The sequence below is a fragment of the Poromitra crassiceps genome (genome assembly GCF_964638095.1).
Source record: "Poromitra crassiceps genome assembly, contig: HAP1_SCAFFOLD_58, whole genome shotgun sequence".
Taxonomy (NCBI): Eukaryota; Metazoa; Chordata; class Actinopteri; order Beryciformes; family Melamphaidae; genus Poromitra; species Poromitra crassiceps.
Window position 1 is genome coordinate 631,345 of NW_028152259.1, and position 12,415 is coordinate 643,759.

A 12,415-nucleotide genomic window follows, 5' to 3' on the forward strand; every position below is an offset into this window, starting at 1 on the left:
TGGAGCGCAGATGTACTTGTACATTGAGCGGAGAGGTACTGGTACATGGAGCGGAGATGTACTTGTACATTGAGCGGAGAGGTACTTGTACATTGAGCGGAGAGGTACTTGTACATGGAGCGGAGATGTACTTGTACATTGAGCGGAGAGGTACTGGTACATGGAGCGGAGATGTACTTGTACATTGAGCGGAGAGGTACTTGTACATGGAGTGGAGATGTACTTGTACATTGAGCGGAGAGGTACTGGTACATGGAGCGGAGATGTACTTGTACATTGAGCGGAGAGGTACTTGTACATGGAGTGGAGATGTACTTGTACATTGAGCGGAGAGGTACTGGTACATGGAGCGGAGATGTACTTGTACATTGAGCGGAGAGGTACTTGTACATGGAGTGGAGATGTACTTGTACATGGAGCGGAGATGTACTTGTACATTGAGCGGAGAGGTACTTGTACATGGAGCGGAGATGTACTTGTACATGGAGCGGAGAGGTACTTGTACATGGAGCGGAGATGTACTTGTACATTGAGCGGAGAGGTACTTGTACATGGAGCGGAGAGGTACTTGTACATGGAGCGGAGATGTACTTGTACATGGAGCGGAGAGGTACTTGTACATGGAGCGGAGATGTACTTGTACATTGAGCGGAGAGGTACTTGTACATGGAGCAGAGATGTACTTGTACATGGAGCGGAGAGGTACTTGTACATGGAGCGGAGAGGTACTTGTACATGGAGCGGAGAGGTACTTGTACATGGAGCGGAGAGGTACTTGTACATTGAGCGGAGAGGTACTTGTACATTGAGCGGAGAGGTACTTGTACATGGAGCTAGGGCTGGGTATCGAGTTTCGATACTTACTTGGCACCGAAATGGAAACATCGATACTAAGGGGTATCGAAGCCTCCCTTGTCAATCGATACCAATTTTCGATACCAAAACAAAACAGCGTCATTGAGCCTATAAGCATGCGACATGCTTGCACGCCGCGCTCTAATACGGCTGGTGATTGGCTGTCATGTAGAGGCATGCAGGAAACGTTACGCCCACTTTAGCCGGTGTGTTTGTTGTGACTGTGAGCCAGGCGTGCGGTGCGGATAGTATACAAGAAGTTAGCCACTCAAGCTACTCCTATCCTGGATTACCATATGGCGAAGATGATGAAAAGCAGGAAAAGAAACAGAAACAACACGGACTGGTTTCCACAGACAAGAGAAATAATTGAGAGGTGGGTCAGCTCAGCTTACCGCAAGTTAGCGGTTATCAGATCCCTCAGTCTGACAAATCCATGCATCTGGCTGTGAGTTGTAGCATTAGATCGTTTAATTAATTGCCGCCGTAACGTTATGCGCAAGCGGGCATTGTGTATTTTTAGCAACTCGTTAACAAACGCTGATGTCATGATAGTTTGTTGAATGTAAATGCGATTCATTTATATTGATTGGCTAGTCAGTGAAGTTGAGCTGTCTCGTCAGATTTGACAAGAATGACGTTCTGTTGCAGCAGTGAGCACACTGATCTGCAACGCTAGCGTTAATGTTTAATTAATTAGCGTTATGTGCAAGCGGGCAGTTATCGCCCATGTATTTTTAGCAACTCGTTAACAAACGCTGATGTCATGATAGTTTGTTGAATATAAATGCGATTCACTTTGTGGCATATAAGGCTATATTGATAGGCTAGTCAATGCTCAACTAGTCTTCCATGCATGAAGTGGAGCCATCTCATCAGTTTGTACAAGAATAGAGTTCTGTTGCATCAGTGAGCATTAAACCCTGATTTGCAACTCTCTGTTTTGCACTGAAAACTATTCCACTGATTTATTTGTTTTAGCTACATTTCTTTCCTTTGTAGTACTCCAATATTTTTTGTAGGGACGGCAATACGTTTAGAGAACTTAAAGTTATGTTAAATACAGTAGGTTTTATTTTTTTCTGCTGTAAAACTTAAGATGGGGGGAAACTAAAGATTTGTAAAATAATTTCAATGTGTAATGCAGTTTTATTTTTGTTAAAATGGATTTTTCTAAAAATTGGTATCGAAAAAAGTATCGTTCAGGAACCGGTATCGAAATCCAAGTATCGAAACGGTATCGATATCGAAAAATTTTGAACGATACCCAGCCCTACATGGAGCGCAGATGTACTTGTACATTGAGCGGAGAGGTACTGGTACATGGAGCGGAGATGTACTTGTACATTGAGCGGAGAGGTACTTGTACATTGAGCGGAGAGGTACTTGTACATGGAGCGGAGATGTACTTGTACATTGAGCGGAGAGGTACTGGTACATGGAGCGGAGATGTACTTGTACATTGAGCGGAGAGGTACTTGTACATGGAGTGGAGATGTACTTGTACATTGAGCGGAGAGGTACTGGTACATGGAGCGGAGATGTACTTGTACATTGAGCGGAGAGGTACTTGTACATGGAGTGGAGATGTACTTGTACATTGAGCGGAGAGGTACTGGTACATGGAGCGGAGATGTACTTGTACATTGAGCGGAGAGGTACTTGTACATGGAGTGGAGATGTACTTGTACATGGAGCGGAGATGTACTTGTACATTGAGCGGAGAGGTACTTGTACATGGAGCGGAGATGTACTTGTACATGGAGCGGAGAGGTACTTGTACATGGAGCGGAGATGTACTTGTACATTGAGCGGAGAGGTACTTGTACATGGAGCGGAGAGGTACTTGTACATGGAGCGGAGATGTACTTGTACATGGAGCGGAGAGGTACTTGTACATGGAGCGGAGATGTACTTGTACATTGAGCGGAGAGGTACTTGTACATGGAGCAGAGATGTACTTGTACATGGAGCGGAGAGGTACTTGTACATGGAGCGGAGAGGTACTTGTACATGGAGCGGAGAGGTACTTGTACATGGAGCGGAGAGGTACTTGTACATTGAGCGGAGAGGTACTTGTACATTGAGCGGAGAGGTACTTGTACATGGAGCTAGGGCTGGGTATCGAGTTTCGATACTTACTTGGCACCGAAATGGAAACATCGATACTAAGGGGTATCGAAGCCTCCCTTGTCAATCGATACCAATTTTCGATACCAAAACAAAACAGCGTCATTGAGCCTATAAGCATGCGACATGCTTGCACGCCGCGCTCTAATACGGCTGGTGATTGGCTGTCATGTAGAGGCATGCAGGAAACGTTACGCCCACTTTAGCCGGTGTGTTTGTTGTGACTGTGAGCCAGGCGTGCGGTGCGGATAGTATACAAGAAGTTAGCCACTCAAGCTACTCCTATCCTGGATTACCATATGGCGAAGATGATGAAAAGCAGGAAAAGAAACAGAAACAACACGGACTGGTTTCCACAGACAAGAGAAATAATTGAGAGGTGGGTCAGCTCAGCTTACCGCAAGTTAGCGGTTATCAGATCCCTCAGTCTGACAAATCCATGCATCTGGCTGTGAGTTGTAGCATTAGATCGTTTAATTAATTGCCGCCGTAAAGTTATGCGCAAGCGGGCATTGTGTATTTTTAGCAACTCGTTAACAAACGCTGATGTCATGATAGTTTGTTGAATGTAAATGCGATTCATTTATATTGATTGGCTAGTCAGTGAAGTTGAGCTGTCTCGTCAGATTTGACAAGAATGACGTTCTGTTGCAGCAGTGAGCACACTGATCTGCAACGCTAGCGTTAATGTTTAATTAATTAGCGTTATGTGCAAGCGGGCAGTTATCGCCCATGTATTTTTAGCAACTCGTTAACAAACGCTGATGTCATGATAGTTTGTTGAATATAAATGCGATTCACTTTGTGGCATATAAGGCTATATTGATAGGCTAGTCAATGCTCAACTAGTCTTCCATGCATGAAGTGGAGCCATCTCATCAGTTTGTACAAGAATAGAGTTCTGTTGCATCAGTGAGCATTAAACCCTGATTTGCAACTCTCTGTTTTGCACTGAAAACTATTCCACTGATTTATTTGTTTTAGCTACATTTCTTTCCTTTGTAGTACTCCAATATTTTTTGTAGGGACGGCAATACGTTTAGAGAACTTAAAGTTATGTTAAATACAGTAGGTTTTATTTTTTTCTGCTGTAAAACTTAAGATGGGGGGAAACTAAAGATTTGTAAAATAATTTCAATGTGTAATGCAGTTTTATTTTTGTTAAAATGGATTTTTCTAAAAATTGGTATCGAAAAAAGTATCGTTCAGGAACCGGTATCGAAATCCAAGTATCGAAACGGTATCGATATCGAAAAATTTTGAATGATACCCAGCCCTACATGGAGCGCAGATGTACTTGTACATTGAGCGGAGAGGTACTGGTACATGGAGCGGAGATGTACTTGTACATTGAGCGGAGAGGTACTTGTACATGGAGCGGAGATGTACTTGTACATTGAGTGGAGAGGTACTGGTACATGGAGCGGAGATGTACTTGTACATTGAGCGGAGAGGTACTTGTACATGGAGTGGAGATGTACTTGTACATTGAGCGGAGAGGTACTGGTACATGGAGCGGAGATGTACTTGTACATTGAGCGGATAGGTACTTGTACATGGAGTGGAGATGTACTTGTACATTGAGCGGAGAGGTACTGGTACATGGAGCGGAGATGTACTTGTACATTGAGCGGAGAGGTACTTGTACATGGAGTGGAGATGTACTTGTACATGGAGCGGAGATGTACTTGTACATTGAGCGGAGAGGTACTTGTACATTGAGCGGAGAGGTACTTGTACATGGAGCGGAGAGGTACTTGTACATGGAGCGGAGATGTACTTGTACATGGAGCGGAGAGGTACTTGTACATGGAGCGGAGATGTACTTGTACATTGAGCGGAGAGGTACTTGTACATGGAGCAGAGATGTACTTGTACATGGAGCGGAGAGGTACTTGTACATGGAGCGGAGAGGTACTTGTACATGGAGCGGAGAGGTACTTGTACATGGAGCGGAGAGGTACTTGTACATTGAGCGGAGAGGTACTTGTACATTGAGCGGAGAGGTACTTGTACATGGAGCTAGGGCTGGGTATCGAGTTTCGATACTTACTTGGCACCGAAATGGAAACATCGATACTAAGGGGTATCGAAGCCTCCCTTGTCAATCGATACCAATTTTCGATACCAAAACAAAACAGCGTCATTGAGCCTATAAGCATGCGACATGCTTGCACGCCGCGCTCTAATACGGCTGGTGATTGGCTGTCATGTAGAGGCATGCAGGAAACGTTACGCCCACTTTAGCCGGTGTGTTTGTTGTGACTGTGAGCCAGGCGTGCGGTGCGGATAGTATACAAGAAGTTAGCCACTCAAGCTACTCCTATCCTGGATTACCATATGGCGAAGATGATGAAAAGCAGGAAAAGAAACAGAAACAACACGGACTGGTTTCCACAGACAAGAGAAATAATTGAGAGGTGGGTCAGCTCAGCTTACCGCAAGTTAGCGGTTATCAGATCCCTCAGTCTGACAAATCCATGCATCTGGCTGTGAGTTGTAGCATTAGATCGTTTAATTAATTGCCGCCGTAACGTTATGCGCAAGCGGGCATTGTGTATTTTTAGCAACTCGTTAACAAACGCTGATGTCATGATAGTTTGTTGAATGTAAATGCGATTCATTTATATTGATTGGCTAGTCAGTGAAGTTGAGCTGTCTCGTCAGATTTGACAAGAATGACGTTCTGTTGCAGCAGTGAGCACACTGATCTGCAACGCTAGCGTTAATGTTTAATTAATTAGCGTTATGTGCAAGCGGGCAGTTATCGCCCATGTATTTTTAGCAACTCGTTAACAAACGCTGATGTCATGATAGTTTGTTGAATATAAATGCGATTCACTTTGTGGCATATAAGGCTATATTGATAGGCTAGTCAATGCTCAACTAGTCTTCCATGCATGAAGTGGAGCCATCTCATCAGTTTGTACAAGAATAGAGTTCTGTTGCATCAGTGAGCATTAAACCCTGATTTGCAACTCTCTGTTTTGCACTGAAAACTATTCCACTGATTTATTTGTTTTAGCTACATTTCTTTCCTTTGTAGTACTCCAATATTTTTTGTAGGGACGGCAATACGTTTAGAGAACTTAAAGTTATGTTAAATACAGTAGGTTTTATTTTTTTCTGCTGTAAAACTTAAGATGGGGGGAAACTAAAGATTTGTAAAATAATTTCAATGTGTAATGCAGTTTTATTTTTGTTAAAATGGATTTTTCTAAAAATTGGTATCGAAAAAAGTATCGTTCAGGAACCGGTATCGAAATCCAAGTATCGAAACGGTATCGATATCGAAAAATTTTGAACGATACCCAGCCCTACATGGAGCGCAGATGTACTTGTACATTGAGCGGAGAGGTACTGGTACATGGAGCGGAGATGTACTTGTACATTGAGCGGAGAGGTACTTGTACATTGAGCGGAGAGGTACTTGTACATGGAGCGGAGATGTACTTGTACATTGAGCGGAGAGGTACTGGTACATGGAGCGGAGATGTACTTGTACATTGAGCGGAGAGGTACTTGTACATGGAGTGGAGATGTACTTGTACATTGAGCGGAGAGGTACTGGTACATGGAGCGGAGATGTACTTGTACATTGAGCGGAGAGGTACTTGTACATGGAGTGGAGATGTACTTGTACATTGAGCGGAGAGGTACTGGTACATGGAGCGGAGATGTACTTGTACATTGAGCGGAGAGGTACTTGTACATGGAGTGGAGATGTACTTGTACATGGAGCGGAGATGTACTTGTACATTGAGCGGAGAGGTACTTGTACATGGAGCGGAGATGTACTTGTACATGGAGCGGAGAGGTACTTGTACATGGAGCGGAGATGTACTTGTACATTGAGCGGAGAGGTACTTGTACATGGAGCGGAGAGGTACTTGTACATGGAGCGGAGATGTACTTGTACATGGAGCGGAGAGGTACTTGTACATGGAGCGGAGATGTACTTGTACATTGAGCGGAGAGGTACTTGTACATGGAGCAGAGATGTACTTGTACATGGAGCGGAGAGGTACTTGTACATGGAGCGGAGAGGTACTTGTACATGGAGCGGAGAGGTACTTGTACATGGAGCGGAGAGGTACTTGTACATTGAGCGGAGAGGTACTTGTACATTGAGCGGAGAGGTACTTGTACATGGAGCTAGGGCTGGGTATCGAGTTTCGATACTTACTTGGCACCGAAATGGAAACATCGATACTAAGGGGTATCGAAGCCTCCCTTGTCAATCGATACCAATTTTCGATACCAAAACAAAACAGCGTCATTGAGCCTATAAGCATGCGACATGCTTGCACGCCGCGCTCTAATACGGCTGGTGATTGGCTGTCATGTAGAGGCATGCAGGAAACGTTACGCCCACTTTAGCCGGTGTGTTTGTTGTGACTGTGAGCTAGGCGTGCGGTGCGGATAGTATACAAGAAGTTAGCCACTCAAGCTACTCCTATCCTGGATTACCATATGGCGAAGATGATGAAAAGCAGGAAAAGAAACAGAAACAACACGGACTGGTTTCCACAGACAAGAGAAATAATTGAGAGGTGGGTCAGCTCAGCTTACCGCAAGTTAGCGGTTATCAGATCCCTCAGTCTGACAAATCCATGCATCTGGCTGTGAGTTGTAGCATTAGATCGTTTAATTAATTGCCGCCGTAACGTTATGCGCAAGCGGGCATTGTGTATTTTTAGCAACTCGTTAACAAACGCTGATGTCATGATAGTTTGTTGAATGTAAATGCGATTCATTTATATTGATTGGCTAGTCAGTGAAGTTGAGCTGTCTCGTCAGATTTGACAAGAATGACGTTCTGTTGCAGCAGTGAGCACACTGATCTGCAACGCTAGCGTTAATGTTTAATTAATTAGCGTTATGTGCAAGCGGGCAGTTATCGCCCATGTATTTTTAGCAACTCGTTAACAAACGCTGATGTCATGATAGTTTGTTGAATATAAATGCGATTCACTTTGTGGCATATAAGGCTATATTGATAGGCTAGTCAATGCTCAACTAGTCTTCCATGCATGAAGTGGAGCCATCTCATCAGTTTGTACAAGAATAGAGTTCTGTTGCATCAGTGAGCATTAAACCCTGATTTGCAACTCTCTGTTTTGCACTGAAAACTATTCCACTGATTTATTTGTTTTAGCTACATTTCTTTCCTTTGTAGTACTCCAATATTTTTTGTAGGGACGGCAATACGTTTAGAGAACTTAAAGTTATGTTAAATACAGTAGGTTTTATTTTTTTCTGCTGTAAAACTTAAGATGGGGGGAAACTAAAGATTTGTAAAATAATTTCAATGTGTAATGCAGTTTTATTTTTGTTAAAATGGATTTTTCTAAAAATTGGTATCGAAAAAAGTATCGTTCAGGAACCGGTATCGAAATCCAAGTATCGAAACGGTATCGATATCGAAAAATTTTGAACGATACCCAGCCCTACATGGAGCGCAGATGTACTTGTACATTGAGCGGAGAGGTACTGGTACATGGAGCGGAGATGTACTTGTACATTGAGCGGAGAGGTACTTGTACATTGAGCGGAGAGGTACTTGTACATGGAGCGGAGATGTACTTGTACATTGAGCGGAGAGGTACTGGTACATGGAGCGGAGATGTACTTGTACATTGAGCGGAGAGGTACTTGTACATGGAGTGGAGATGTACTTGTACATTGAGCGGAGAGGTACTGGTACATGGAGCGGAGATGTACTTGTACATTGAGCGGAGAGGTACTTGTACATGGAGTGGAGATGTACTTGTACATTGAGCGGAGAGGTACTGGTACATGGAGCGGAGATGTACTTGTACATTGAGCGGAGAGGTACTTGTACATGGAGTGGAGATGTACTTGTACATGGAGCGGAGATGTACTTGTACATTGAGCGGAGAGGTACTTGTACATGGAGCGGAGATGTACTTGTACATGGAGCGGAGAGGTACTTGTACATGGAGCGGAGATGTACTTGTACATTGAGCGGAGAGGTACTTGTACATGGAGCGGAGAGGTACTTGTACATGGAGCGGAGATGTACTTGTACATGGAGCGGAGAGGTACTTGTACATGGAGCGGAGATGTACTTGTACATTGAGCGGAGAGGTACTTGTACATGGAGCAGAGATGTACTTGTACATGGAGCGGAGAGGTACTTGTACATGGAGCGGAGAGGTACTTGTACATGGAGCGGAGAGGTACTTGTACATGGAGCGGAGAGGTACTTGTACATGGAGCGGAGAGGTACTTGTACATTGAGCGGAGAGGTACTTGTACATTGAGCGGAGAGGTACTTGTACATGGAGCTAGGGCTGGGTATCGAGTTTCGATACTTACTTGGCACCGAAATGGAAACATCGATACTAAGGGGTATCGAAGCCTCCCTTGTCAATCGATACCAATTTTCGATACCAAAACAAAACAGCGTCATTGAGCCTATAAGCATGCGACATGCTTGCACGCCGCGCTCTAATACGGCTGGTGATTGGCTGTCATGTAGAGGCATGCAGGAAACGTTACGCCCACTTTAGCCGGTGTGTTTGTTGTGACTGTGAGCCAGGCGTGCGGTGCGGATAGTATACAAGAAGTTAGCCACTCAAGCTACTCCTATCCTGGATTACCATATGGCGAAGATGATGAAAAGCAGGAAAAGAAACAGAAACAACACGGACTGGTTTCCACAGACAAGAGAAATAATTGAGAGGTGGGTCAGCTCAGCTTACCGCAAGTTAGCGGTTATCAGATCCCTCAGTCTGACAAATCCATGCATCTGGCTGTGAGTTGTAGCATTAGATCGTTTAATTAATTGCCGCCGTAACGTTATGCGCAAGCGGGCATTGTGTATTTTTAGCAACTCGTTAACAAACGCTGATGTCATGATAGTTTGTTGAATGTAAATGCGATTCATTTATATTGATTGGCTAGTCAGTGAAGTTGAGCTGTCTCATCAGATTTGACAAGAATGACGTTCTGTTGCAGCAGTGAGCACACTGATCTGCAACGCTAGCGTTAATGTTTAATTAATTAGCGTTATGTGCAAGCGGGCAGTTATCGCCCATGTATTTTTAGCAACTCGTTAACAAACGCTGATGTCATGATAGTTTGTTGAATATAAATGCGATTCACTTTGTGGCATATAAGGCTATATTGATAGGCTAGTCAATGCTCAACTAGTCTTCCATGCATGAAGTGGAGCCATCTCATCAGTTTGTACAAGAATAGAGTTCTGTTGCATCAGTGAGCATTAAACCCTGATTTGCAACTCTCTGTTTTGCACTGAAAACTATTCCACTGATTTATTTGTTTTAGCTACATTTCTTTCCTTTGTAGTACTCCAATATTTTTTGTAGGGACGGCAATACGTTTAGAGAACTTAAAGTTATGTTAAATACAGTAGGTTTTATTTTTTTCTGCTGTAAAACTTAAGATGGGGGGAAACTAAAGATTTGTAAAATAATTTCAATGTGTAATGCAGTTTTATTTTTGTTAAAATGGATTTTTCTAAAAATTGGTATCGAAAAAAGTATCGTTCAGGAACCGGTATCGAAATCCAAGTATCGAAACGGTATCGATATCGAAAAATTTTGAACGATACCCAGCCCTACATGGAGCGCAGATGTACTTGTACATTGAGCGGAGAGGTACTGGTACATGGAGCGGAGATGTACTTGTACATTGAGCGGAGAGGTACTTGTACATTGAGCGGAGAGGTACTTGTACATGGAGCGGAGATGTACTTGTACATTGAGCGGAGAGGTACTGGTACATGGAGCGGAGATGTACTTGTACATTGAGCGGAGAGGTACTTGTACATGGAGTGGAGATGTACTTGTACATTGAGCGGAGAGGTACTGGTACATGGAGCGGAGATGTACTTGTACATTGAGCGGAGAGGTACTTGTACATGGAGTGGAGATGTACTTGTACATTGAGCGGAGAGGTACTGGTACATGGAGCGGAGATGTACTTGTACATTGAGCGGAGAGGTACTTGTACATGGAGTGGAGATGTACTTGTACATGGAGCGGAGATGTACTTGTACATTGAGCGGAGAGGTACTTGTACATGGAGCGGAGATGTACTTGTACATGGAGCGGAGAGGTACTTGTACATGGAGCGGAGATGTACTTGTACATTGAGCGGAGAGGTACTTGTACATGGAGCGGAGAGGTACTTGTACATGGAGCGGAGATGTACTTGTACATGGAGCGGAGAGGTACTTGTACATGGAGCGGAGATGTACTTGTACATTGAGCGGAGAGGTACTTGTACATGGAGCAGAGATGTACTTGTACATGGAGCGGAGAGGTACTTGTACATGGAGCGGAGAGGTACTTGTACATGGAGCGGAGAGGTACTTGTACATGGAGCGGAGAGGTACTTGTACATTGAGCGGAGAGGTACTTGTACATTGAGCGGAGAGGTACTTGTACATGGAGCTAGGGCTGGGTATCGAGTTTCGATACTTACTTGGCACCGAAATGGAAACATCGATACTAAGGGGTATCGAAGCCTCCCTTGTCAATCGATACCAATTTTCGATACCAAAACAAAACAGCGTCATTGAGCCTATAAGCATGCGACATGCTTGCACGCCGCGCTCTAATACGGCTGGTGATTGGCTGTCATGTAGAGGCATGCAGGAAACGTTACGCCCACTTTAGCCGGTGTGTTTGTTGTGACTGTGAGCCAGGCGTGCGGTGCGGATAGTATACAAGAAGTTAGCCACTCAAGCTACTCCTATCCTGGATTACCATATGGCGAAGATGATGAAAAGCAGGAAAAGAAACAGAAACAACACGGACTGGTTTCCACAGACAAGAGAAATAATTGAGAGGTGGGTCAGCTCAGCTTACCGCAAGTTAGCGGTTATCAGATCCCTCAGTCTGACAAATCCATGCATCTGGCTGTGAGTTGTAGCATTAGATCGTTTAATTAATTGCCGCCGTAACGTTATGCGCAAGCGGGCATTGTGTATTTTTAGCAACTCGTTAACAAACGCTGATGTCATGATAGTTTGTTGAATGTAAATGCGATTCATTTATATTGATTGGCTAGTCAGTGAAGTTGAGCTGTCTCGTCAGATTTGACAAGAATGACGTTCTGTTGCAGCAGTGAGCACACTGATCTGCAACGCTAGCGTTAATGTTTAATTAATTAGCGTTATGTGCAAGCGGGCAGTTATCGCCCATGTATTTTTAGCAACTCGTTAACAAACGCTGATGTCATGATAGTTTGTTGAATATAAATGCGATTCACTTTGTGGCATATAAGGCTATATTGATAGGCTAGTCAATGCTCAACTAGTCTTCCATGCATGAAGTGGAGCCATCTCATCAGTTTGTACAAGAATAGAGTTCTGTTGCATCAGTGAGCATTAAACCCTGATTTGCAACTCTCTGTTTTGCACTGAAAACTATTCCAC